Source organism: Ictidomys tridecemlineatus, chromosome 1, assembly GCF_052094955.1.
Source record: "Ictidomys tridecemlineatus isolate mIctTri1 chromosome 1, mIctTri1.hap1, whole genome shotgun sequence".
In the NCBI taxonomy this organism is placed as follows: Eukaryota; Metazoa; Chordata; class Mammalia; order Rodentia; family Sciuridae; genus Ictidomys; species Ictidomys tridecemlineatus.
In genome coordinates, this window is record NC_135477.1 from 223,855,016 (window position 1) to 223,882,255 (window position 27,240).

The following is a 27,240-nucleotide window of genomic DNA, read 5'->3' on the forward strand; positions in this document are numbered from 1 at the left end:
CATTGAGAGGGAGCAGAGCTGGGGAACTTGAACGTACAATGCACTCTTTTGTCTATTTCTTTCACTGCCTTTTTCCTTTGATTTCAACTCAGATGCCAATATGAAAGAACTAGCAGAGCATCATAAAATAAGTATTCATAGTATTTTCCTGGACTCTGGTATATTTTATATATGTGATTAATCACTTTCTAAGTCTCTGCTCCCAGCCTTAATACTTCTACTTGTCTTAAAATGTACTTTCTGAAGCACAAATTTGATTATAATAGGCTGAAGCATTTCAGTGCCTACTAGTACCCTGTGTTCCTCCCTAACCTCGTCTCTCATTGTTCCAGTTGTTCAGGACATTGCTCTCTCAGCATGGGAAGTTCATTACGCTGCTTTCTCTGGCTAATACTGTTCTTGCTTACCCTGGATGACTTGGCCCCAGTGTCACCTCTGCTCGAAAGTTTTTTAAAAACTATTTCCCCCTTAACAGCCTGGATTTTCCTGCAGTCTCCTTTATTGCACTGTCTTGTAATCACATCCTACCTGTTTGTCTCCCTAACTCTAAAATTGTTGAGATTATTTTTTAGTAACATGTTCCTTCCAAGATTTTATCAATGGTAGGCCTTGAATAAATGAATGAATGATTGCATCATTACACTTGTAGCTGCAGGAAAACATACTTCTTAGGACATAGAGGGATCAGCCATGCTTAAGATTTCATTTTTATTAATTAGATTCCTGCGTATGTGTGGTTTAACAATCGGAGAAACTGCCTTTTTAATATAGCATCATTTTATTAAAATCTCTAGTAGGAACCAACTTTTTGTTTTGTTGATTTTTAATTTTTCAATTTCAATTTTATTGATTTTTGCTCTGATTTTAATTATTTCCTGCCTTCTAATGAATTTTTGAGTAGATTTGTTCTTCTTTTCCTAAGGCCTTGAAATGTAATGTTAGAATACTTATTTGGTGATTCTCTTTTTATTTAATGAATGGATTCAATGCCATGAGCTTTCCTCTTAGAACTGCCTTCATAGCATCCCAGAGACAACTATATTTATGTGAGTTTATCAACAAAACAAAAAGTTGGTTCTTTGAAAAAATAAACAAAATTGATAAACCCTTTGCCAAGCTAACTGAAAGAAAGAGGGAAAAAATCAAAAAAGATGAGAATCACATGGCTATCTCAAAAGTTGAAGACAAATCATTTGACAAAATATAGCATCCATTTATGTTTATAACACTAGAAAAACTAGGGATAATAGGAACATACCTCAACATTGTAAAAGCTATGTATGTTAAACTCAAGGCCAACATCATTCTAAATGGAGAAAAATTGAAAGCATCCCCTGTAAAAACTGGAACAAGATATGGATGCCCTCTTTCACCATTTCTATTGGACATGTCCTGGAAACTCTAGCCAGAGCAATTAGATGAAAGAAATTAAAGAGATATGAATAGGAAAAGAAGAACTCAAACTTTCACTATTTGCTGATGACATGATTCTATATTTAGAACCCCCCCAAAAAACTCCACCAGAAAACTTGCAGATTTTCTATTAGAAAATAAAGACCAATGGAATAGAGTAGAAGACACAGAGACAAACCCACATAAATATAGTTGTCTCATACTAGAAAAACATATATTGGATAAAAGATAACTTTTTCAACAAATGGTGCTGGGAAAACTGGAAATCCATACATATCAGAATGGAATTTAGCCCGTGTCTCTTGCCCTACACAAAACTCAACTCAAAGTGGATCAAGAGCCTAGACTTTAGACCAGAGACCCTGTCCCTATTAGAAGAAAATGTAGGCCCAATACTCCATCATATTTAGAAACTGACTTCCACAATAAGACTCCTAAAGTGCAAGAAATAAAATCAAGAATCAATAAATGAGACAGTATCAAACTAAAAACCTTCTTCACAGCAAAGGAAATGATCAAGAATGTGAAAGAGAGCCTACAGAATGGGAGAAAATCTTTACCATCTATACCTTAGATAAAGCATTAATTTCCAGGATATACAAAAAACTCAAAAAGCTCAACAGAAGAAAAAAAAAACCACCCAAATAACCTAATCAATAAATAGGCAAAGGAACTAAACAGAGACTTCTCAAAAGAAGAAATACAAATAGTCAACAAATATATGGAAAAATGTTCAACATCTCTAGCAATTAGAGAAATGCAAATCAAAACTACACTGAGGGTCTGGGGTTGTGGCTCAGTGGTAGAGTGCTTGCCTAGCATGTGTGAGGCACTGGATTTGATTCTCAACACCACATATAAATAATAAAATAAAGGTTCATCAACAACTAATATAAAACCCACTATATTGAGTTTCCACCTCACTCCTGTCAGCATGGCAATTATCAAGAAAACAAGTAGCAATAAATCTTGATGAGGATGCAGAAAAAAAATGATACACTCATACATTGCTGGTGGGAATGCAAATTGGTGCAACCACTCTGGAAAGAATTATGGAGATTCCTCAGAAAACTTTGAATGGAACCACTATGTAACCCAGTTATCCCATACTTTGGTATATACCCAAAGGACTTAAAATCAGCAGATTACAGTGGTGCAGCCACATCAATGTTTATAGCAGGAAAGCGGGGGGGGGGGAGGGGGGGAACAAGGGAGAGAATTGAAAAACAGCAGATGAGGTAGAGAGGGAAGATGGGAGGGGAGAGGAGGGGGAATAGTAGGGGATAGGAAGGTAGCAGAATACAACAGTCACTAATATGCCATTATGTAAAAATGTGAGTGTGTAACCGATGTGATTCTGCAATGTGTATTTGGGGTAAAAATGGGAGTTCATAACCCACTTGAGTCAAATGTATGAAAGGTGATATATCATGAGCTTTGTAATGTTTTGAACAACCAATAAAAAAATGTTTATAGCAGCACAATTACAATACTAAGCTATGGAACCAATGTAGATGCTCCCCGACAGATGAATCAATAAATTGAGGTGTATATATACACAATAGAATATTACTCAGCCAAAAAGAAGGACTTTATGACATTCACCAGTAAATGAAAGGGTCTGGAGATTATCACACTAAGTGAAATAAACCAATCCCCCCAAAACAAAAAACAAAACAAACAAACAAAAAATCTCTTGTAGGAGTACCTAGTGCTTGCAAGGAACAAGTATGAGTGTGTGATCACTAATTTTACCCCAACTTTACTCCATTCTGTTCTCAACTTCTGCAAGATCTACTTTTTATGTTTCTTTTTGGGTACTTGGGATTGAACTCAGGGGCACTCAACCAGTGAGCCACATCCCCAGCCCTATTTTGTATTTTGTTTAGAGATAGGGTCTTACTGAGTTGCTTAGCACTTTGCTTATGCTAAGGTTGGCTTTGAATTCTCAATCTATCTGCCTCAGCCTCCCCAGCTGCTAGGATTACAGGTGTTGGACACCATACCCAATGAAATCTACTTTTTTTAGATTCCACACATAAGTGAGATCATGTTGTACTCCTCTTTTTGTGCCTATTTAACTTATTTTAAACTGTAATTGATGACCCGGTTGCTTTATTTGTTTTATGGCATAAATTATGTCTAAGTTACAGTAGACAAATTTTCTTGATTGTGAATAATTTCCTTTTGACTTACTTATTGCTTCTATAAAGTACCAGACACATACTACCAATCTTAAAAGTAAAACAGCATGTGCTGTAGTCAGGAGAGGAGGTGAGGTAGTTTTAAGAGTGATATTAGAATGTGGTTTTTCATGCCATTGTTTGCAATTATTGTTTGCAATAATATGAGTTATATTATTCCAATAAAAATATTAACAATAAAGCAACAGGTTAGCAATAGATCAAGAAAAATTAAAGCAGAAAACACAATGATCAAAGAGAAAAATAAAAATGAAAGTAAAGATAAGAATGAGGTTATTATATAAGAATCTGCCATGAAGTCTAATAGCACAAGTTGTACTCTTTGCATATACTTGTTTTAATATAAGGTTGTTTGAGAAGAGAAGAAATTGGCTTCTCCATAATAAGCCATTATATCTCCTAATAATTTTGCAATAAAGGATCCAGCAGAGTATGGTTAACTCTTCTCCAGATTTATTCTATAAATGCTGCAAAGTTCTTTCTGAATGGAGAGGCCTCCTGCTCAGTTAAACAAAATCACAAGGTGTTGAATGGCGGTTTCCCAAGCCAGCTTGGAAGGTCAATGCCATAGACAAGCCAGATTGGTGAGGAAGGAATGCAAGGTTTTAATGACAGTGCTTTTTATGGCATGAATTCCACACAGTTTGAGTCTCCCCTCAACTCTACTTTTAGATTCTGCTTAGCTACCATCCTTACAACCACTATGGCTGTTTGCAGAGAGTCCAAAACTTGTTTGTCTCCTCAAAACCTCTCCTTTCCCTGTGTTTGCCTTTGATAATGTGTGGTAAATGTAGCATAATGAAAGTACATACTGCCTGTAAAATCCACTTCCTTCTTGCCCTTCAAATTTATGCTCAAGAGGATTTAGATTTATCACCTTCTTACTGGACCCACATCTATAACTGGCATCTTTACTTGTTATTAACAATCTAAAAAAAATGACTCATGATCCCAGAATGCAAAAATTTGCATCCAGTATCACCCAGTTCTTAATTACTGTCCAGGAAGTGAAGGTGGCATATAAATTGCTAAAATTAATCATGGTCCCCACACCTGGAGAAAAGTAGTTGAAACACTTGAGCTGTAAGTCCAGATGGCACACCATGTTTATATAAGCTGTTTGCCTAGAAACTGAACCAGATTTGTAAACACTAAATCAATATTTGAGAGTTAGGTGCCAGCTGTTTTTCAGGATGCCATTAAGTGACTGGAGCTCATCGGAGGGCCTCAAATAAGAGGCATCTTTCCGCCTGGCCACTGTACCTACATTCCTCTGTTTCACAGCAGCCATGTGCTCATTTCAGCCATTTCCATAGGTCTCAACAAACTTAACACAGATTGTCACCATACTGCCATGAGTTTTTCTCAAGAGTTTTATTCATTTAGTGCTGGCAATAACTCACTAATGGACTGACTGTTTACTTGCTTGGCATCCTTTCCTAAATGCTCATTGACCAGTGATTCACTTTGACTTGCATGTGGTCTGAGTTTAATTTGCCATTTTACTGTTGCCAGGGGCTTCAGTGGTTTACACTTGCCACGCACCAATAAACTGTTTTATAATTGGAGAGATCTGTTGTGCTCCTAATGACACATGGCAGAGGGATCTTAAAAGCAAATTAATAATAAGAGCAGTTAAATGAGTATTTTATCAAAGTATTTGTTTGGGGACAGCAGAGATCAATATGTTAAATTTAATTCCAACAATGAAGCAATAAAAAGATTGTTTCTATGATTCCTAACTCATCAAACTAAACACTTCAGGAACAGCTGATGTGCTTTCCAAGTTTGTATGTTTGCATCTATTAAATTTGAATGCAGCTCCACCCAGATCTCCTGTATATTTTTCTTGTTCTATTAAATGGAAACTCCATGGATAAAACAGGATACTAATGTTTACAGGACAGTGTTGTTTGAAGTAGACAGACTTAATAACTTCAAATCTCTTTATTGCACTGTATTCTATGAAAATAGAAATTTTAAAACAGATTTTTTTTTGTTTGATAAACCATTGGTTATGTCAGCAAGTCACTTAACCCCTCATAATATATTTCCTTCACCAAAAGTAGAACAAAAGCTTCCAAGGTTGAGAACTAATTAAAATAGTATATGGGAAAATGCAGTTAAATATGGTAACTTAGGCAACAAATTAGAACTATTACTCATCTCACAATTTAAATGCTTTAAACATATGGTTTAAAAAATCATGCCAAAACCATAATCAGAAGAATATATTTTAAATTTATATAACTATGTTTATAGTGTTAATTCATTGTTAAATAATTAACAAATGCAGTGAGGTAAATATTTTAACTTGGAGTGTCCTAATTTAGTGAAGTTTTGATCAAAATATCAGCTTTTTGGTAGATGATGTGAGAAGATTGGGGTGATGATTGATAATATAATTGCAAATTTATAGAAAGAACTAAATTGGTAAGAGTATTACAGATGAATTTGACAAGCAAATAAGAGGGATTATTATAATATAAAAATGTGCTATAAAATCTAAAATGTTTAAAATAGTTTATAAGTGGTGTTGAATTATCAGATATATCAGAACTGAACAACCTTGAACAGGCATATATGATCGTGAGGTATGCAGTTAATCTGAGTGAAAAACGTAGTTATTTAATAAATGGTGCTAGAACACTTATCTGTATAAAAAAATTGGAGTAGCCTTGTGAATACCCATCTCTTGACATAATGAATTTTGGGGGGACTTCAAGATATTTATACAGTGGGTCCAAATAACAAATTTGGAAGAAAATATTGTATATAAGATATGGTGGTTAAAAAAACACTTTCTAAGCCTTAAATTAATACAAATCAAGGAAAAATATATTGATCATATAAAAAGTTAATAATAATTTCAATTTTTTAGAAAATTTCACATTGGAAAACATTTACAATTAGTAAAACAATCTTGCATAGCCTTAGTTTATAAAGAACTCATGAATATCACCAACAAAAACAAGAGTATACCAAGATAAATTGGGCCTTAGAGAAAAATGAATGATTCATACAGGGGAATGACAAATCCACTGTAAAATTATAATATACATTTTAAAAGGGCCATCAGATAACAAAACCTTCCTCCAAAGTTAACATCCAATTTTAAAGTAAATTTTGTAGTTACTGCATAATTTAAAAATCCAAGGTAAACATGTCCCCTCCTCACTTCTTCACAGCTCAACCATTCAGTCTTAGAAGATGAACAATATTTTTAATTTGTTATGAAAATTTTTTATTTATGTATTTTTGCTCATTTTCAATCTTAACTTTAATGAGAACTTGGTGAGGAAAAACCAAGAATGACAGTGTAAATTGTTGATAGTCATTTGTAATAAATTTGGCTAGCCAAACTTTAATAGTTTAATAGTTAGTAGTTTAATTGTGAACTCATTAATTTTTATTCCTCATTTTAGGAATCTATCTCAAAGAAACAATCAGAAACATGAGTGATGATTTGTGATTTAACTGCTAATTACCTCCTATTTATAATGGAGAAAAACTGGAAAATTTTAAAATAAAAATCACCACTTGAAATGCATTTCTTATTCTGCAAGGCAAGGATACTGTTACCCTCTAATTTCTGAAGAATAGACTAATGACAGTTCTTATTGTCTGAAAAGATGGAAAAAAGTTCTGGGATAAAGGTGGGGGAGGAAGCACCTGGAAGAGGAAGGATTTATGTGACTCTCTCTACTTCTCAATTTGTTCATTCATTAATTTTCTCTTATCCTCAATGTCCAGCTTCTTTTATTGCCTAGCAAAGTTCTGATCATTGACAATATGTTGGTTAAAAAGCAAGACACAAAACTCTCTTCCATATGGCTCAAAAATAATAATTATTTAAGAATTATATGATGACATTTTGCTTTCCTACTTTGACAAAAATGTTGTGATTCTTTGAGATTTTGTAACTCAATATAAACATTTATACTATACTAAACAATTTCCATAACCATGCAACCCCCACCCCAAAGAAAACTCATAAAAATGCAAGCTAATCTGGAATTCCTACCAGAATTGCATTATAATCACTGCTAATTTTGAAAGAACTGGTATGTGTATAATCTCCCTCTAGGACAATGTTATTAATAGCAGGGATTGAATGCAGGTTCTTATGCATGATAGGTCAGTGCTCTATCACTGACCTATCATGCATATCCTTAGCCCCTTTTTTATTTATTTTGAGACAGGGTCTTACTGAGTTACCCAGGCTTGTCTCCAACTTTTGATCTCTCTGCCTCAGTCTCCTGAATAGCTGGGATTACATGTGTACACCATTCCGGCCAGCTCTCAGGTCAAAATCTAAGCCCTAACCTGTATTTTTTTTAGCTTTATTTATATAAGTGATGCCTGATATCATGATATAATTAAATTCATTTCAATCAGTATATGCAAAACTAAAATATTTATTAAAACTAATAAAAATATTTAAAGTTTTTATATAAGGTGTAAGCATTCTTGAGCAATACAGCAACACAAAAAGAAAGAAATGGAAGACATGTAAACATAGACATACCTTATGATGTAAGAATTTTGGAGAAAGTAGATTGAAGGTGTATCATAAATAAAAATAAGAGGAGTTAATGATCATCATTTAATTTCCATAATTTTATGAGAAATAATAGATAATCACAAGAAACAGGAAAAGATAACTCATAAAAAAATTAAATGACCAGTAAACAAGAAATGATGTTCGGACTCCCTACCAATGCAAATCATAATACAAATATAACTTTACTCAAAATAACACAAATACATCAAATAGTAATGATAATATTTTCAGATTAGGTGCACAGGTAAATTAGTGGTAGAAGTAAAAATGGCCTTAACCTCAAATGAAATGAATCTCGCAAATATTTATTAATATTAAATATTCAAAACACTTAGAGATTCATCAATTCCATTTTGGGAATTTATCTCAACAAAATCCATTGATAAAAATCTATGCAAGATCTTATTGGTACAACCACACTATGAAAGTATAGTATTTTCAAGTTAAAACAGATGAAGTTTTAAAACTTTATTTGTTAACCTGAAAGATGTTCATAGTAGTCTTTAAAGAGGAAGAAATTTGAAATTAATTAAGAGATCCACTTTTTCAGAAAACAAATAAAACTTCCCTGTACCTGCCCATACAACTATTTAACCTATACAATTATTTCATAAATTGGACTTGTATGTAACAAATTAAAAATATGAGAAAGTTACTATGCCTTAGACTTATTCAATAATTGCTTTAATACTAAGTCATGTTACACTGCTATTCTTGCTGACTCCCTTTTTCTCATAAAAAAATTTGCAATATACCAAACACTTCAGAATATATTTACATTCACAATTTTCACTAGGATTTATTTAGTATATGTTTTATTGTATCTCTAACATAACCACAAATGTTTTTGTCTATTCTTTCTATAATGATATTTAATTAAATAATTTATCAAAACTATTAGATAAGAAGTTTAAATAATCCCATCCTCTTTTAGTGTGTTTTTATGTATTTGTACAATTTCTGTGCACTATTTTCTGAAAAAAGCAAGATATGTATCTGGAAGGAAAAGAGAATGAGGGCAATACCTGAGATGAAATAGAATGAGGTAAGCACCTTTAAAAATGGTAGATATTGCCTGTTTTTTAGGAAAACATATCCGTTAAGCCAATCATGTTAGTATTTCAGTGATCCTTTTAGAAAATTAGGCAAAAAGAACATTAAAGGCCATCTATTTATCTATTATTATTTGGTTACTGAGGACACCAAGATGTATTTTTTGCAGGTTTTTGTTTGTTTGTTTGTTTGTTTTAATTTAACTATGATTAATTTTTCCACATAATCAATAATCAGTTTGTATTTATACTTCAACTAACTAGAAATGTGGTTTAGAAGTACTTTGGTCAGAAGATCTTCTTATACACTGGAAAGACACTAAAGACCCCAAAGGGTTTTTGATGGCTTGGGTTGAACTGAATGATTGATTCTAAATTAAAAATTAAAATTCAAAATAATTATCTATTTATTAATTCTCCATAATCTAGTTTTTATTAAAAATATATTTTTAAAAATTGAATTGTAGATGATAGCTACAAATCTGATGTCTAACTCAAAAGAAGTCTAACTGTTGGATATTTGTATGTGCTTCAGTTAGTTGGAAGAACTCCACTGTGTGTTTGTGAAAGAATAAGATTAAAATATGAAAATAATATTTTAGTATTATAATGAAAATAATTTTGCCATCATTGACTTCATAAAATGGTCTCAAGAATGACACCATACTTTGTGACTGCTGGCCTAGAATATTAATTTTAGTAACCATTTGGGAAGAAAGAAATAGGCTGCATGTATAAAAACTAGATCATGCTTATTGGATACTGAATCCCTGGTATTTATTGATTCTATGAGAAAGAGGTACTGAGTCATTTTCATATGGGTTATAGGCAAGTGGATAAAAACAATAGACATTATTGGAAGATCCTTACCAGAATCAATATTATAAATAATTTTATAAACAATTTTATAATTTTATAAATAATTTTAACAGCTCCTTCATCTCTCTTTTATTTTCATGACTGTTAAAGGGACCATTCTGTTAGCAGAGTTAACTTACTGTGCCTTGACTTTCTTCAGGTGAGGAAAAGAGTCCCTTAGATTTCTTCAGTAAGAGGCAGAACTTCCCTAAAATTAAAAAGAGGGGTTGGATGCTGGAGGAATGAAACTAGGATAGTGAAAACTACTATACTGAATGAGGATTTCCCTTTTATATTCCCTATTGTTCCTAGACTAGATGGCTCAAGGTACTAGCTCCTAATAGATTTCTGTCTGGGGAACCCTGAATCTAATTCACACCTAGAAGATTGTCAGGTACTAGGGTTGCTGACAACCATGGGAGCACTTTACTGATGAAAGACAAAAACTTAAAACCTGAACAATGAACAAATTGTTACACATTATCTAAATAACATTTAACAAAGGGCTACCTTCATTATGAGGAAATTAAAGTTAATTGTTGGTATGAAACTGACCTCCAAGTCAACCTCTCTAGGAAGTTACCACTTATTACCTTAAACATTTGTCAAATGTTTTGTCCTGTATAATAACCCATCTTCTAATGTAAATGTCATTTGATAGGAGAAACCTGAGTAAAAAGATTCTTTGCTTAGAAACTTCTATTCACATTCACATTTGAAAGTTCAGAAACTTTCAACAGATACTTTGAGTGACATATTTACTGGAATGTGGGATGCCCCTACTTTGCAAACTCTTTTTTAATGGTAAATCTGTGATAAGAAGGCAGACTTAATCGCAAAGAAGGTCACAGCCTTTTTCACTTGCACCAGAAAGGTCCTTCTAACACCAGCAATTTTGAAGAGAATCAAAGAAGTAATTAAGCTGCCAATAATTATAGAAATCTCTTGCAGAATAAATTGCCCTTGCCCCCTATTTATTTTGGTCAAGAAACATCTTACAGGGTTTTATTTTTATGTATGACTGGTATGGTAAGTTAATCTTTTATTTCATGCTAAAATAAAACCAGGGCAGAAAAATGATATACTGAAAAAAAGAACAATGGCTAGTTTCTGTAATAAGTATTTAATTTTAAGATGTAGATTCACAACTACAAAGACTATAAATATCAGTGTTAGTTTATTATCTGACCTCTATATTGTTGGGAATCTATTTTAGATCATCCTCAATGGATACAGGACAATGGTAGCCATTAAAATACTTAATCTGCTTGTGTTAGTTACAATTTTAAATTCCTGCTTTTATCCCTCTTATTGTTATTGGAGTTCTTACAAAGTCAGAATATCATTTTCTTATTTTTTAAAATATTTTTTTTTAGTTGTAGTTGAACATGACATCTTTATTTTAGGTTTTTTATGTGATGCTGAGGATTGAACCCAGTGCCTCACACATGCTAAGCAAGTGCTCTACCACTGAGCCACAACCTCAGCCCTTAATTTTCTTATTAAAAAACAATCTATTTAAAATAAATATAAAGAGTAGTAATTCTTAACCACCAGGAGGATTAAAGAAAATGCCAGTTAGGGCCAAATATAAAAATGAGTCAGAGGAATTTGGGAAGGGGAGCTACATATAGTTTGCAATAGCAAATTTGATATAATTATTTTATTTTAATAAAAAAATTATTCTGCAATTCCAGCACTTGGGAGGCTGAGGCACGAGGATTGAGAGTTCGAAGCCAGCCTCAGTATCAGTGAGGTATTAAACAACTCAGTGCGACCTTTTTTTCTAAATAAAGTATAAAAAAGTGTTAGGGATGTGACTTAGTGGTTGTGTGCCCCTGAGTTCAATACCAGGTACCCCCCCCCAATTAATTTATTTAAAAATTTCAAATATTGTTTCAGTTATTGCTGAGGGCCATTGCCAAGTAGGAATGACGCTCAAAATTTCCTTGCCAGCATACCCCATGATAAATGGAAATTTGCTGTGATATTGCATGTGTCTTTGAGAAAGGTGATCCAAGGTGGATCCAGGTTTAAGGTGTATCCTGCAGGTTTTAGGAAGTATCCTGGTTTAAGATAATTTGGTTTAAGGTGTTCCTGGTTTAAGACAATCTGGGTTTTAGGGAAGTTTCAGGTTGAAGGTTATTCCTGCTGGGAATGGGGCGTTCCTGCTGCCTGAGTTCCCTTTGAGTTCTTCAGAAAGTATTTTGGGACATGAATTGTGCTGCAGAACTTGGATTTCCCCAGAACGTGTTTGTGTAGAGGCCGGTGTGAGTTCGGGAATAAAGAATTGCTGTTTGAGTCTACAAAGCTGTGGTGGCTCGTGATTCTGTGCCCAGCCAAGACTGTGGCAAGTTATGTTAAGGCAAATATAAGATCTTGTTCTTTTATCTATAGTGTACATAGTTTTAAACATGGTTGAGAAACTACAATTTAGAGACTTGCAATTTTATTGTTCAGAATGATGCTCTGGATATCAAAGGCATTGTAATAGTGACTTACTATGATTAAAGTTATTTAAGCTCCAAAATTCTCAGGTGTCCAGCCAAATGTTAATAATCATTGGAGCTACTTGATGGGACCAGGTAAGTTCATAGAATCCCCCATTTTTTGCATGGTTTGAAATCTTTCATTAGAAGAAAATTAAGAAGTTATGTGGTTATAGATGACCTAATAGCTTAAAATGGTCAACACTGACAAAATAGAATCAGAAGATTAGACACATTTTGAAGGAAGGAGGTAAATTTATATCTATGCTGTTTCCCTTTTAAAGATTTAAAAATTGATACAAATAAGTTCGTCACTTGTTGAAGGATGATATATGTACTATTAATACCTATTAAATGGGCAAAACTTCATAGACACAGAAATATAGGAATGAGAGTGAGTGTGGCCATTAGCCATGAAATAGATTAGAATGATTTAGGTAGACAAAGAAAAAATAATCAAAGGACACGCATGCAGAAGAGCACAGGAAGAAAATGAAGAATAAGAGTTAATTAACCCCATGAAGAGGAGAAGTCACCCAGAGGAAGTGAGTAGATTATAACTACCTAGTACATAGAGAAATCAACTGTTTTGAGTCCTAGACCCTTATACTTCAAGTGAACAAAATTGATTTAGCTAAATTCATGTCCCCAATCAATGGTAATACTTCCTTTTTAAAACTTTTTCATCCTTTCATCTCTAGTATCATTTTCTGGATACATTTTGCTATTTCTGGATTATGAGAAAGATAAATCTGAATAAATTAGTAAAGTGAGGAAGCCACTGTTTACAAACTTTTGTGATATATGTGTGCATGAGTCCTACATTTAAAATATATTTTTATAACATGAGTGTATATATTTATTTATATAAACATAAATATGTATTATTTAAATACATATTTTTAAATTTTACAAATATGTGCTTTCTTATGGAAGAGCTTGGAAAACTCTAATTGAGGTAGGCATGCTAAGAGCCACAGCCAAGTAATATGATGTATGGCACTTTTGGTTGCAAGGTGACGCCAGCTAGCCATTGAGATGATATGATTATGTGAATATTGAAGATATTGGACTCCTGCTGTTCACCTTGGCCTGCTACGGGACTCCTGGAGAGTTCCCATTGGTTGGGGAAGTACGGTAGGAGGGAATTCGGGGGGAGGTCCTTGTCCCTGGTTCCGGTAGAACAGGACCGGCTTGCTTCCCGGACATGTACCGGGTATTGGCAGCATTTTCAAAAATAAAGTTTTGTTCCTGCTTGAGTGGCTCGTGATTCTGTGCCCAGCCAGACTGCGGCATAGGCAAAGTGTAGAATTTTAAATATATGAAAATTTCTCAATGGGTTGCAAAAGGTTAATCATGGAACCCCATGTTTTTGAGTAGGTTTCTGTTAGGACATTGAGAGAACTGGGCTCCCATGAATGATGAGATGAAAAACAGACTTAAAAAACCATAAGATTAGTCAGTGATTTCTTTTCAGCTTTCTATTAAATTTTTAGCCAAAATATGAATTTTTTCAAAATTTGTTATGTTTAGATATGAGATGTTCCCAAAAGTTCATGTATGAGATAGTACAAGAAAATTCAGAGGGGAAATGATTGGGTTATGAGAGCCCAAATCTAATCAATGGATTAACCCACTGACACGTTTAACTGGGAAGTGACTGTAGGCCTCCAGGTTGCGGCTGGAAGAGGTGGGTCACTAGGGGTATGACTTTGGGGTTTATATTTTATTCCTGGTGAGTGGAGCCCTCTCTCTGCTTCTTTGTTGACATGTCCTGAGCTACTTTCCTCCTTCTGCCATGTTTCTTTGCCTTACCTGACACCCAGAACAAGGGATGTGTTCATTTGTGAACTGAGCCCTTGAAAGCTTCAGCTGTCAAATAGAATTTTCCTCCTCTAATTGTTCTTGTCAAAAGTCCCAGTGGCAAAGGAGTTGACTAAAATAAAATTCCTTTTAAAAAGTCTTAAAAGTCTAGTTTGTGAGTAATTACCACCAATTCATCAAAATAGGATGTTACACAGCTACTGAGAGTCTAGTGGGTTTGTTGTTGAGTTTGTTATTACTATGAACTGTTCTTCTTAGAGTCCTCAGGCTCTGGTGGTATGAATCTAATTAAACATTTTGAGTTTTAATCATGATGCTCTTCTTGTTGCAGACATAATTTGTGCCTGTTTTTTCAGATGTCTTTCCCCTTAACTTTTGTTAATTTTACTACCCTTTTTGCATACTTTATAGTTAACATATATTATTTAAAAAAGATATCTCCAAAATAAATTCCTTTTCTTTTTCTTGCCTAATTAAAACAAAATCTTTATTAACTTAATTTATTAACCTGAATTTAATCTAAATCATTCTTTCTGAGGAAGCCAAGCCAAAGTAAGATAACAGGAGAATTATCCATGAATCTGACTTGTGGCAAAGTGTGAAGAGAGCCCATTTGAAGGTTACTCTTTCTTCAGGATGTGGGTTACTCCCTTCCCTCTTTGATCTCCATCTCACCCTTCCTCCCCTTTGCACTTTCTCTTCCTTCTTCCCTCCTTCTTTCTTTCTCTTTCACTCTTTCTGGCTTTTTTCCATTCTCCCTGTCTTTCTTCCAGTCCTGGTTTCATACAACTGCATAGCAAACTTTCTCAGATGTAGTGATATGAAATAATAATTATTTTGATGTTTATTGATTTTGTAGGTTAGGAATCCAGGAAGGGCGTAATAGGGGGGTGGCTTGTCTCATTAACTCAATGCCTGTGGCATCATCTGGAAGGATTTCAATAGCTAGAAACTAGAATAATTTGGAGATTTGCTCACTCCCTTGCATGGCATTATGTATGAGTATGATCCCACAGCTGGGATTGAACACTTTACACTGAAATTCACAATATTCCGTGTTGCTTGAGCTTCCTCACAAAGTGAAGATCTCAGGATGATCAGACTTCTTACATTGTGGCTCAGGATTGAAAGAACAGATGTTCCAGAAATTATGATTAAACATTCATGAACTTATGGGTTGGGGATGTAGCTCAGTGGTACAGTGCCTGATTATTATACTCAAGGCCCTGTGTTCAATCCCCAGCACTGGCAAATAGAAAATCTTTATTCACAGGGCGCAGTGGTGCATGCCTGTAATCCCAGTGGCTCTGGAGGCTGAGGCTGGAGAATCATGAATGCAAAGCTGGCTTCTGCAAAAGCAAGGTGCTAAGGGACTCAGTGAAACCCTATCTCTAAATAAAATACAAAATATAGGGCTGAGCGTGTGGCTCAGTAATAGAGTACCCCTGAGTTCAATCCTTGGAACTCCTCCAAAAAGATTCACAAATTTTTGTGATCTTACATCAGCAAAGTTACATTGCATCATGTCTGCCATATTCTATTGACTGAAGCAGTCATAATCCTACCTGGATATTTAGGGAGGGGATCCAGACCCTCTTCTCTATGACAGAGTGTCAAAGAAAACATAATTTTGCTTTAAAACAGTCACCCTTCTCTCCCTTGACAAGCACTTGGAAGTTCCTGTCCTGTCTGCCTGTGCATGTAACTGTCCATAACAGTATTTTCAATGTAGTCTGGAGGCATTTCTGCACTGAACAGAAACCCTTAACTCATTCATTTCTGTGAAGTGAAATGTCTCATTCAAATGAAAGAGTAATAAACCCACTGATGTGGGAATTAAAGTTTGATTTTTTTTTCTTTTTTTCTTTTAAAGTATTCTATAACATTAGCAGGGAACCAGAGTAGCATTACAACAAGTTGGCATTAATAAACACTGCTTTAAATTTAGGACATCGGCCTCCAGGCTTCTCTGACATTGCTTTGTCAATGGGCTTCATGCCCTTGACCTGGATTGGGAGGGGCCACTGTCTTCAAGGAAGCTCTGGGCATGAAAATGGAGTCCACATAATTGAGCCATTGTTCTTTTCTCTTACTTTATCTTCACTAGCTATCAAGGGGTAATCTATAAATTCAAAAATTACATTCAATAACTGAAGTAAAAAAAAAAACAACAATATGAACTGAATCAAGAGAGGATTATCAGAGAACTTCCCTCTCTAATTTTCAACTGGGAATGACATGCCCAGCATATTTCAGAGGCTAGCCACTTGTGTTGTATCACTAAATAGAGACATAACAGCGAAACTCCCAACATCATTTAGACACTGTAGATTTCTCAGTTCAGTGATTTTGATGTTGATAGAGACAGACTTCCTTGAAAGTGCAATGATCTGCATGCCTTTTGATCACTGTCTTGGTGCAGACTAATATTATTTCACATGAAACGAGCAAGGCCCAGTTTCTATATTTCTGTGTAGAATAATTTCACATATGGCCTTTCAGGAGACTTAATATGTATGCTGCTAATGAATTACAACTGTTTATGGTTAAAATGTCTGTCTGATGAAAGATTAAAGGTACATATAAATGCATCTACAATAGGAAAGTTTGCTTTCTGTAGCATTTCAAACAACTCTACTAGGTACTTGGGTGACATGTCTGTCACTTCAAATGTATTAGTATTGAAATTGTAGCACTTCACAATTGAAGTGTATTACACACTCGAGATACAGTAAACTACTGTATTTGAATTGAATCATACAATCATAGATATTAGAGCCAGGAAAGACCTATTAGGTTATCATGTCCATCAACTGCCATTTGGCATTGTTATTTACAACACATAGTTGCATCTAAAGTTAAATGCCTCAAACAATAGGATTTCTACAATTGTGCCAAGAACATTATCTTTTCTTTTCTTTTTTTGTCTAAAGGACTTGCTCATTGAAACAATTTTTTTCTTATATTCAGCTGAAATTTGTTTTTTGCTCAATTTCACTCCAATGTTGACATATCCCAATCCTCATCCCTTAATCTTTCTTCTCTTTTATCTCTTCTTATAGTGTCACTGTTTTAAAAACTGAGTCATTTAAAGACCATATTTTAAACTTCAAAATTGTGATTTCCTTTCAGCCCAAATTATGTGATGCTTTCTTAGGTTAGTTTCTTCAAGAAGTGGACACAGAGATAAGGATGAGAGTACAAATGGTTTTATCCAAGACATGGTCAGAGATGATCAGGAAAGAGATGTAGGGAAAAGAAGTAAGCTAATAGTGAATGATCATTGCCATTGTAAATAAAACAAAATCTTAATCCTACTACATGTGTTCATGATTTGCATAAATTGTGTGCCTCTGAGAGACAAGGTACTTATACACAAACTCTTGTCAGCCATTAGTTTCAGGATACTTCCAGGGTTGGTTGATTTCTGAGCACTTGTAGCCTGCTCTGCTTGTATCATAATGGGTTGTGGCCCATGGAGAAGGCCTTCAAGCAATAATGGTCTCAACAGCAGGGCCTGAGCAATCTGGGTGGGACACAGAGTTATATCTGGTCATCAGTTAAATTCCATGTATACCCTTATTTTTTTTGAGTGTGTTTACAATTTATTTCCAAGTAATCATTTTCTCTGAATCAGAGGCATATTATTAAATAATACTGAAAGTACTTAAAAGATCCTTTTCTTCCTATAGAAAAGCAATACTTAATTTAGAAGATAATATATTATTTTTAGTATTGCTTGTTCAAGAATACAGCAAAACTCTTGCAGCTTTGACATTAATTAAAAAGATTAGAGTAACTCAATGTCTAGGAAATATACGTTAAATGGAAATATGAACACCTGTAGAAAAACATGTTAATATAAATGTAAGAGTATATCTATTGATATGTCAGTATTAAAGATATATATTTTTTCTTTTATATTAATCAGCACATTTTGTTTCTATTCTTAAGGCTAATCACTTAAGTGGTAAGATTCTGTTTTGTTAAATTATTTTCCAAAGTTTTATCTTTTGTATGAGAAATAATTCTGAAGTATGATGTTCATGGAATAACATGCATATTGTAACATTAGGCAAAACAACATAATTCATTCTCTTCAATTACAGTGGTCAGAAACATGATTAAAGTTTATTCTCATTTGGTGTAGTAATGAAATACACATAACTGAACCATATATGTCCAAGTATTTATCTATCCATCGGCAGTACTATATACATTTAAAAAATTAGACACTTTTCTTATTTTTTAAAAAATATTTTTAAAATTGTTGATGGACCTTTAATTTATTCATATGTGGTGCTGAGAATTGAACCCAGTGCTTCACACATGCTAGGCAAGCCTTCTACCACTAAGCCACAACCACAGCCCCCCAAATTAGACATTTTGATGAAATCATTTCAGAATGGTCTCTTTATTAGCCTAAACAATCAAAGGTTTTTAATATTGAGTCGTGTGTGTGCATGAATGTGTGGTACCAGAAATTGAACCCACGGTTTCACACAAAGGAAGAAATATTCATTAACAATTTTTTCTTTGGTTTTGGGGATTGAGCCCACAGGTTCTTTACCACTGAGCCATAATCCAGCTCTTTTTATCTTTATTTTGAGACAAGGTTTCACTAAGTTGTTTAGGGTGTCATTAAGTTGCTGAGGCTATCCTCGAACTTATGATCTTCCTTCCTCAGCCTCCCAAGTTGTTGGGATTATAGGCATGTGCCACTGTGCCCAACTCAATGACATTTTAACAAGTAAATGAATGAATATCCTTGTCATATATTTGAGGAACTAATTTTATTTTAAAAACTGCCTGAAGTTGAAAATTTTCTGGAAAAATCATGATTGTAATATTTCTGTAATCTCATTTCTGACTTTCCTTTTACCTTGTCTATGGGAAATTTAACAAAATGAATGAAGTCTAATCTATAGATAACCTAAAGAAAGAGGAGGAGATAAGTAAAACATTATTTAAAGTAGATAAAATGGATAGTTGATGGCATATTCATAAAAGTCCCTGGCTTTCATTCGTACAAGAATTTTCAGATTTTTCTCAGAGTCTCTGTGGTATTCAGGAAGCTAGTCATGACTAACATAATCATCTGGCTTCATCTTACAGTAAAATGTGAAGTGCAGAGGGTCTGGTCCAGCCTGCTCCAGCCACAGAGTCAATGATGTTTGATGTATCAAAGTTTTTCAACATCTCCAGAATTACCAAGAACTCAAGACATCACTTCCAGGATATGTGATTCAGCAGGTCTGAACTGGTCCCCGAGAATTTACATTTTTAGCAAGATTCCAGCTGATGCTGAAATTGATGCTGTTGGTCCAGGTGACAAACTTTGAAAAAAAACAGTGGTGTACATAATGAACAAAGGAGGAGAAATACTAAAACTATTGAAAGTTATGTTATGCTCGAATTCGGGACCCCCAAAAGACCACCAGAGACCATGATCTATGTAAGCAGCAAAGAGGTATTTATTGCTAGCTAGCTCGGCCCTCCGAACGCACACAGCAACTGGTAATGCTCAGAGGCCCCCAGCCCAGGGTTTGCAGAAGTTTTATACACTCTTTGGGGGAAGGCAGGGACTTCACATACTTCATAGCAAATCATAGCATCTTTTAGCAAATCATAAAACAACTCTAAAACATGATTAGCACATTCACTGGTGGGAACAAGTTGGGTAGGGGTGATTGGTTACTACAATAGGGGGATTCATTTGAACTGACTGGTTTAAGCCACCAGGGGAGAACATACTGAACTACATAGTTTCCCAACATGTTATCAACCACCATAAACTACTGGGAGGGTCACCTAGCATCCCAGGTATGTCCCCTGTCTCATGCTGATTGGTGGCTGCTAGGGGGTTGCTATGGGTCCCCATCTAGCCTGACTGAGTCAGGGAATCCTGGCACAGCAGATCTCTCCTGTTATTTGTAGATAAATGACTCAGCAGGGTGAGTATGTGCCTAGGAGGGCTCTGTGGGTCTTTCCAAGGACACGGGTCTGGCCCCCTTCCTTGGACAGGCTTTGCTCTGAGATAGAGGCTGGTTTTTCAATTTTACAAGTGAATAGAGGAAAACCCAATATAAAACAGAGATAGGACTATTAAAAGTAGGGAAAATTGTTCTACCTACATCATAGATTCTGTGGTCATCACTATATGCATCATTCAAATAAATCATTTATATTTTTATTTATAAAGAATATGGTGATATAGATACAGATACATAAATGCCACTAAAATATATATGCTTTTCTAATAAATCACAATTGATTAGAGACTAAGTTTTCCTAGTTTATTTTGAATTTTAAAAGTCATTATTTTTCTGATATGCCATCTATGTATGTTTGTAGTCTCTTACAAACCAAGTATTTTATTTGACACACAACAATTATTTTTAAAGAAGTTATGTCATTTATATTACTATTGAAAAGATGATCAACTGGTAAAACAAAACTGCTATGAGAAAATTCAGGTATTTAAGGAGGGAATAAAAAGTACCTTTCCATAAAAATCAAGTTGTAACAGAATGAGAATGCTTTTGGAGGCAGCAAACTACAGTGGCTTAAGCAATAAGGAAATTTACCACTTCGCACACCAAAAAAAAAAAAAAAAAAAAAAAAATCTGGAGATGAGACATTGCTGGGTTAAAAAGACTTAAGTATCCTTACTATGTCAGTATTTCACCCATCTTCCATTCTTTCAATCTTTCCTTTCAGCCATCCTTAGGGTTCTGGTTCTGACCTTATGCTTGAACACATGACAACAAAGACACTGTCATAGTTGTAGGCATCATCATTTCAAGTGGACTGACAAAAGAAAAAAAAAAAAAGAGGCAATTTCTCATTTCTTGGTTTTTTTTTTTTTTTTTTTGTTTACCCAGGAGTAAACTTTTCCCACAGGTTTTCTTAGAATCACGATTTTTTAAAAAATTCAGAATATATCAGTAAATTCATAAAGTGGCAAATATTCAGTGGCTGGCATGATATTTTGCTCATTCCTATTTTTGTAGGCTTATGTTTAGTTATAAAGCAACAAAATGTACTGGAAGTGACTGGAGGAAGGACAGAGGAGGAGAGAGTAGCAGAAGACCAGGTGATCACCAGGAAGCAGAGGTCATAGAAACAGATTTTATTGCTTTGGTGGAAAATTTCTCTAACCTGTCTTTAAACCCTACTCTATGCCTAAAATATTTCTTACATTCTGATTAGCTAAAACTTAAATTGGCTATTATCCAATAAAGCACTTTAGGATTGTTTTCCCCCAAAGATAATCCATTCCAAAGGAAAAGTAAGATTTAATTTCTAATAAATCTTCATTTAAGTGGTTCCTTTCCCCCTCCTTTTTGCAAATTATCCAATTAATGCATCCACATTTTCACTTAATTTGTAATGAAAAAAATTGTGTTCTTTTTAATTATTTTTTTACTTGTGTTGGTCTTTTTCTCTTTTTAATCTGGCACTTATTGCTAGACAAATATTCTATCTCTTTGTTTTATTATTACTATATCCACCAATTCAACCTACTTATCTATGCTTAATTTATCCATATAAAGGACCATTATTTTTATGCTGCTTCTATTTATACTCGAAAAGTCCCATATCATAGTATTTTTCCTGAAATTTGATTCATCTTTCAGTATTCTTCATCTCAGGAAATGAAACTCAAATGTAGTGGCTCAAGTCAGAAATTTCTTTTTTAAATCTTTCCATAAGTGTTTGTGTGATCCATCCATTTTCAAATCCTGATGACATTATCTCTTAAATATCTCCTAAATTTCTTTACTTCATTTTAATTTCCCTTGCTGCTTTCCTAATATTGCAGACTACAATCATCCCTCCCTTAGATCCTGCAAAAGCCAGCTACCTGTTTTGTCTCACCCTTGGCTTTTATCATTTAAATGGGGTCTTTTTTACACAGCCAGAGGATCTTTTCAAGAGTGAAAATCTAATCATCTGACTGTCTTCTTCCTTCTTGCTCATATTTCATCTTTTTCACCTGCTGCTTTAAAGTCCTTCATTACTATCCTGTATTTATTAGGATAAGAACTTAATTCTTGAACTTGGCCCACAAGACACTGTACCTTCATTAGTATCCTGTATTTATTAGGATAAGAACTTAATTCTTGAACTCGGCCCACAAGATACTGTACCAGAGACCTGTACCTCTTTTTCCAAACTCACCTTGTTTTCCTGTGCTTTTTCTTCTCTAACTACATTGGTCTTTTCTTAGGACCTTCCTCTCTAAATTAAGAAGAAATTCTTATGACCTCCATCATTTAGATGAATGTCAGGCATTCTTCGCATATCATCCCAGATGGAGTTTCCTTAAAGCCCCTTTCTTTGACCTTCTCTGAATGTCAAACTCCTATCTGCTTTCATGTTGCTATGCATCACTTCTCCACTTGTCATGGTTAGGGTTTTGTATTTATTTGACTATTTTGTCTTTCTATAGATTTAAAGGTCCATGAAGAATGGAATTATTTCTGCTTTTGTGGTTGATAATAGACATGTAATTTTGGACGAATGAGGAGAGGTAGGTTTTATTCTAGGTAGGATAAATCCTAATCCTGTTTCCCAACAGGTTTAAGTTTGTCCACAGTTCACTGCTCCTGCCATTATCATATTTCTTCTCATAAGATATAAAGTAGCATTTGGGAATGAGATCACCATTGTTTCAAAACTGTTATGTCATCTTTGTGTCACTTTGACCAAAAGACCTGACAAGAATAACTTATAGGAAGGAAATTTTATTTTGGCTCATTGTTTCAAAGGTTCAGTCCATGATTGGCTGGCTGAATCCATGGCTTTGGCCTGAGGTGAGGCAGAACAGAGTGGCAGAAAGTCATGATGGAGGAAAGAAGCTCAAGAGATAGCAACCAGGAATGAGGGAGGGAGGAAAGGAGGGAGGGAGGGGTAGAGAGAGAGAGAGAGAGAGAGAAAGAGAGAGAGAGAGAGAGAGAGAGAGAGAGAGAGAGAGAGAGAGAGAGAGCGCGAGCGTGGGCAGGCGGGGAAGAGAGGGAGAGATATTGAAATCTTCTCATCTGGGACAAAATGTGAACCCCTAAGGACCCCAATTACCTATTTTCTTCATCCAAACCCTAGATGCCTATATTACCACCCACTTAATCAATTTACGTGGTTTAATCCATTGATTAGATCACAGATCTCAGGATCTAATAATTTCGCCTCTGAGCATTCTTGCATTATCTCACACATGAGAATTTGTGGAATACCACATATCCAAACAATAACAAAAAAATACAGCTTTTATATGTTGAAGAGATTGAATAAATATAATAAAAAATGTAAAGACTGGAAACCTTACAATTGTAAAATATCCAGTTTGCCTCATGGGTTTAGAAATATTTTTTAAAAATAAAAAGATATCACCAGTTTGCAATGCAGGGTAACTAAAATAATACCATGTACTCAGAAGTGTCATAAGCAATGTTAAAACTAAAATTGTTATGAACTACTTCAATAGCATTTTAAATTATGTTTTTGAGTCATTCATATCAGATGTGCATAATTTTGCAACAAATTAAACTTAAGAATTCTTTTCTTGGTCATATTGAGGTTCAGAGTTAGCAATAGAGAAAGAAGCTTCTTATTATTCCAAGAGACAGAGCACACCTGAGAGACAGTCTGAGCAAATACGAGAGACAAAAACAGATTTTTTGTGGGGGTGGGACATGGAAGTGTGCAAGGCATTTGGTATTGGGAAAGTCAGATCTAGAACAATTTTCAACAAGGTAGATAGATGTTAGAAGTAGAAGGAAAGTGTTTTGTCCTATTGCATGAGAGATTTTTTTTTCTCCATTCTATTTCATGATCAACTTGATGTGACTGTATCTGAAAGAAAGAAAGTATTATTACTTCTTTCAAAGTTGAACAGCTAGGCCTTTGGGACTATTCTTTCTTCTCAAAGCAAAGGCTTAGGGCATGGTTAGGTTAAAAGATGGAATTGTTTGTAAAACTAAATAAAATAGGGAACACATTGAAAGTATAAATTTTTGTATGAATATAGTTTAAAACACTGTATCTAGTATTATAGCAACATGTCAATTGATAGTCATACTTTTTACTCATACACTGAGAAGCTCAAAGCTGCTTCTCTAAATCCTATTAATAAGCCTATGGGGCATTGTCAAAAGGAAGCTTTAAATTTGGAGACAGATCTTACACAGTTTGTATGTGAAATTTTCCCCAAAACTCCTATGTTAATGCAAGAATGTTAGTAGGAGAAATGACTCAATTGTCAGTCCATCCTAGATTGAATGGAATAGTAACTGCATTCAGGTGGGGCATGGCTTGTGAAGGCACCTTCCCTCTCCTCCCTTCCCTTTGCTGTTTCTGTTTCCTGGACACCATAAGGTGAGCAGTGTTACTCTACTACACCCTTTCACCATGGTATTCTGTCTCACTTTGGGCCTAGAACAATGGACTTGATGGACTAAGTCTCTGAAACTGTGAGACAAAATAAACTTTTCTCCCTCTACATTGTTCTTGTTAGGCAATTTGGTCAGTGTTAAAAACTGACTAACACCAGAATACCTGGAATAGTCTGCTAATTGGTAAATAGGACCAATGTGAGGGAGATGACAAAATACATTGGAGTCCCAAAATGTCATCCACTGACAGTGAAGGTCCCATGTGAAGTAAATTTCATGCTAAAAGAAGATTTATTTTTCTCCCATTGGCCTTTGGTATACTAGCAGAAGTACCAAAATTAGATTTCAAACAGCACATGATTAGGGGAGAGATGACGAAGGATTGCTTTTAGCACTGAAAGCTACTGGAAAAATATTTTACTCTCATTCCCTTTTGATGGTGGAAAGTTTATGGGAGAGAACATAAAGTTTTGACCATACTAGACAAATTTAGGCAGGTTAAAATAATAAGTAATATGCTTTCTCTCTTAGCTTGACAATTTTGATATAAACACAAATTACTTTAAAAAATTCAAATATGTGTATAATGGGTGCTTTGAAAGTAGGTGCTTTGAAAAAACCTGACAAGTTCAAGGAATTATTTTTGCTTTGAAAAATAAAAATATTAGACACGTTGGCTAAAATAATTTAGGGAAAGCACACAAGATGTTCTCTATTGGAAAATTAAACACTTTAGTAGCACACATATTATACCTCAGATGGTAAAACTGCAGAAAGCTTTTCACTATCTAAGGAAATTTACACCTACTTTATGTGGATTTTCCAATAGAAATAAAGTTTGTATCAAATTTCTTGTTCAACAAACACTTTGCCAAGTTTCTACTATATAGATGGCCCTGAAATGCTACTGGGAGTTCATTTACAGAGGAATAAAGAAAGGGTGTTGATAATCTAGTGAAGCAGTTAGTCCAATACATAAATAAGTCCATACAATTTGATAAGAGTTATTGTATGCACCTGGATAGAGCTCTGAGAAAGTACAAGATCATCATGTGACCTTGGAGGAAAGACTTCACCCAGGAAAGAGCCCAGTAATATCTGCTACATTCAGCAACAAGAAATTTATAAAATAGTGAATTGAGCACATAACAGGCAATGCCATTAGTGTCTAGATGAGGAAATTCACTATAAATAAGGGCTAGATTCTTTTACAATAAGTTTATGAGGGGGGAAAAAGGTAAGCAGGATGGGGGATATAGGAAAGATCAAGAGAAACTGAATCCCCATAAGCTATGCATTTGTAGAAACTTTAATGCAAAAGATTTTCTTACAGATTCTTATTTGATCCTCCACCCAAGCCCTATGAACTAAACCAAGCAGGTGTACAGTACTATTTCCCATCTTTCATGGTTGAGAAAGTTGAGATAAGAAGAGATGAAGAAACTTTCCTAAGGTCAAAACATTTCTTTGTGATGGACTGAGGCTACAGTACAAATTTCTCCTCCCCTTTTGTAGACCATACCATCTCAGGACCATATACATCCCAGGCTCTCTTTTTGTTTCAACATAAATTTTCTTGCAAGTCTTAAGAAAAGCTAGATATCTTCTCTCCACAAAGAAACATGTGCCTGGACGAGTGGACATGCACACACATACATACACACACACACACACACACACCCCTACACATTCTGAGTGTAATGTCATAGGATTAAAAAAACCCATCTAGATTTCAGAAGAGCCTGTGGTGGTCAAATAAGTCCTACATTCCATAATTATGAATGAGAATTTGAAGAAAGGGAACATCCCTACTTGCATAAGTAAGTTCTATGACTATGCAAAATCATTTCAGGATGAACTGCTGCACAATCTCCATGTGAATCCAAGTGAGAGAGTTCAGTGCTACTTTTGCCTCACTAATTGCCTCACTCACTGTATGAAGCTCACTGTCAATGTCTTGAACCTATACAGTGTACTCCTTCCCATATTCTGAGTTTTGAAAATCAGAAATGAAGATAATAAATACACACACACACACACTCATTCGTGGAATTCTCTTTTAAAATGAAGATCTAACATTCTTCTTTAAGGCTGGGTAATATAAGAATAGTAGAATAAATCGGACATTATTACCCTATGTACATATATAACTATACAAATAGAATGATTCTGTATAGTGTACAACCAGAAGAATGAGAAATTATATTGCATTATATATGATGAATCAAAGTATATTCTACTGTCATGTATACTAATTAAAACAAATTAAAATTTTTTAAAAAATAAACCCCATAAGAGGACATAAATATTTTGTTGAAAAATTAAAATCATGCATTTTCCAAGTAATAAATAAACCAAATACACTACTCATTGATATTATATTTATACACTAAAGCTAGTGGCAGCATCACTTTTTAGGTTCTAATTTACTAGGAATACTTT

The 27,240-nt window shown here is 34.5% G+C and overlaps 2 long non-coding RNA genes across 3 annotated transcripts in view; both read right to left on the bottom strand.

Annotated features, from left to right (window-relative positions):
* The window catches only part of LOC144366868 (uncharacterized), a 95,130-nt gene that overhangs the window by 26,222 nt on the left and 41,668 nt on the right, over positions 1 to 27,240 (bottom strand). The window contains exon 3 of one of the 2 annotated variants that reach the window (XR_013426013.1): positions 10,230 to 10,299. The exons of the other annotated variant lie outside the window; for it this stretch is intronic. This is a non-coding gene — a long non-coding RNA (uncharacterized LOC144366868). Of the gene's footprint in view, positions 1 to 10,229; positions 10,300 to 27,240 lie in introns of those variants that run through there. 2 annotated transcript variants of the gene reach the window in all.
* On the bottom strand, positions 18,517 to 21,214 carry LOC144366865 (uncharacterized). Its single transcript, XR_013426010.1, has 2 exons — positions 21,077 to 21,214; positions 18,517 to 19,740 (listed from the first exon to the last, which is right to left on the bottom strand). It is a non-coding gene; the product is annotated as an uncharacterized LOC144366865 (long non-coding RNA).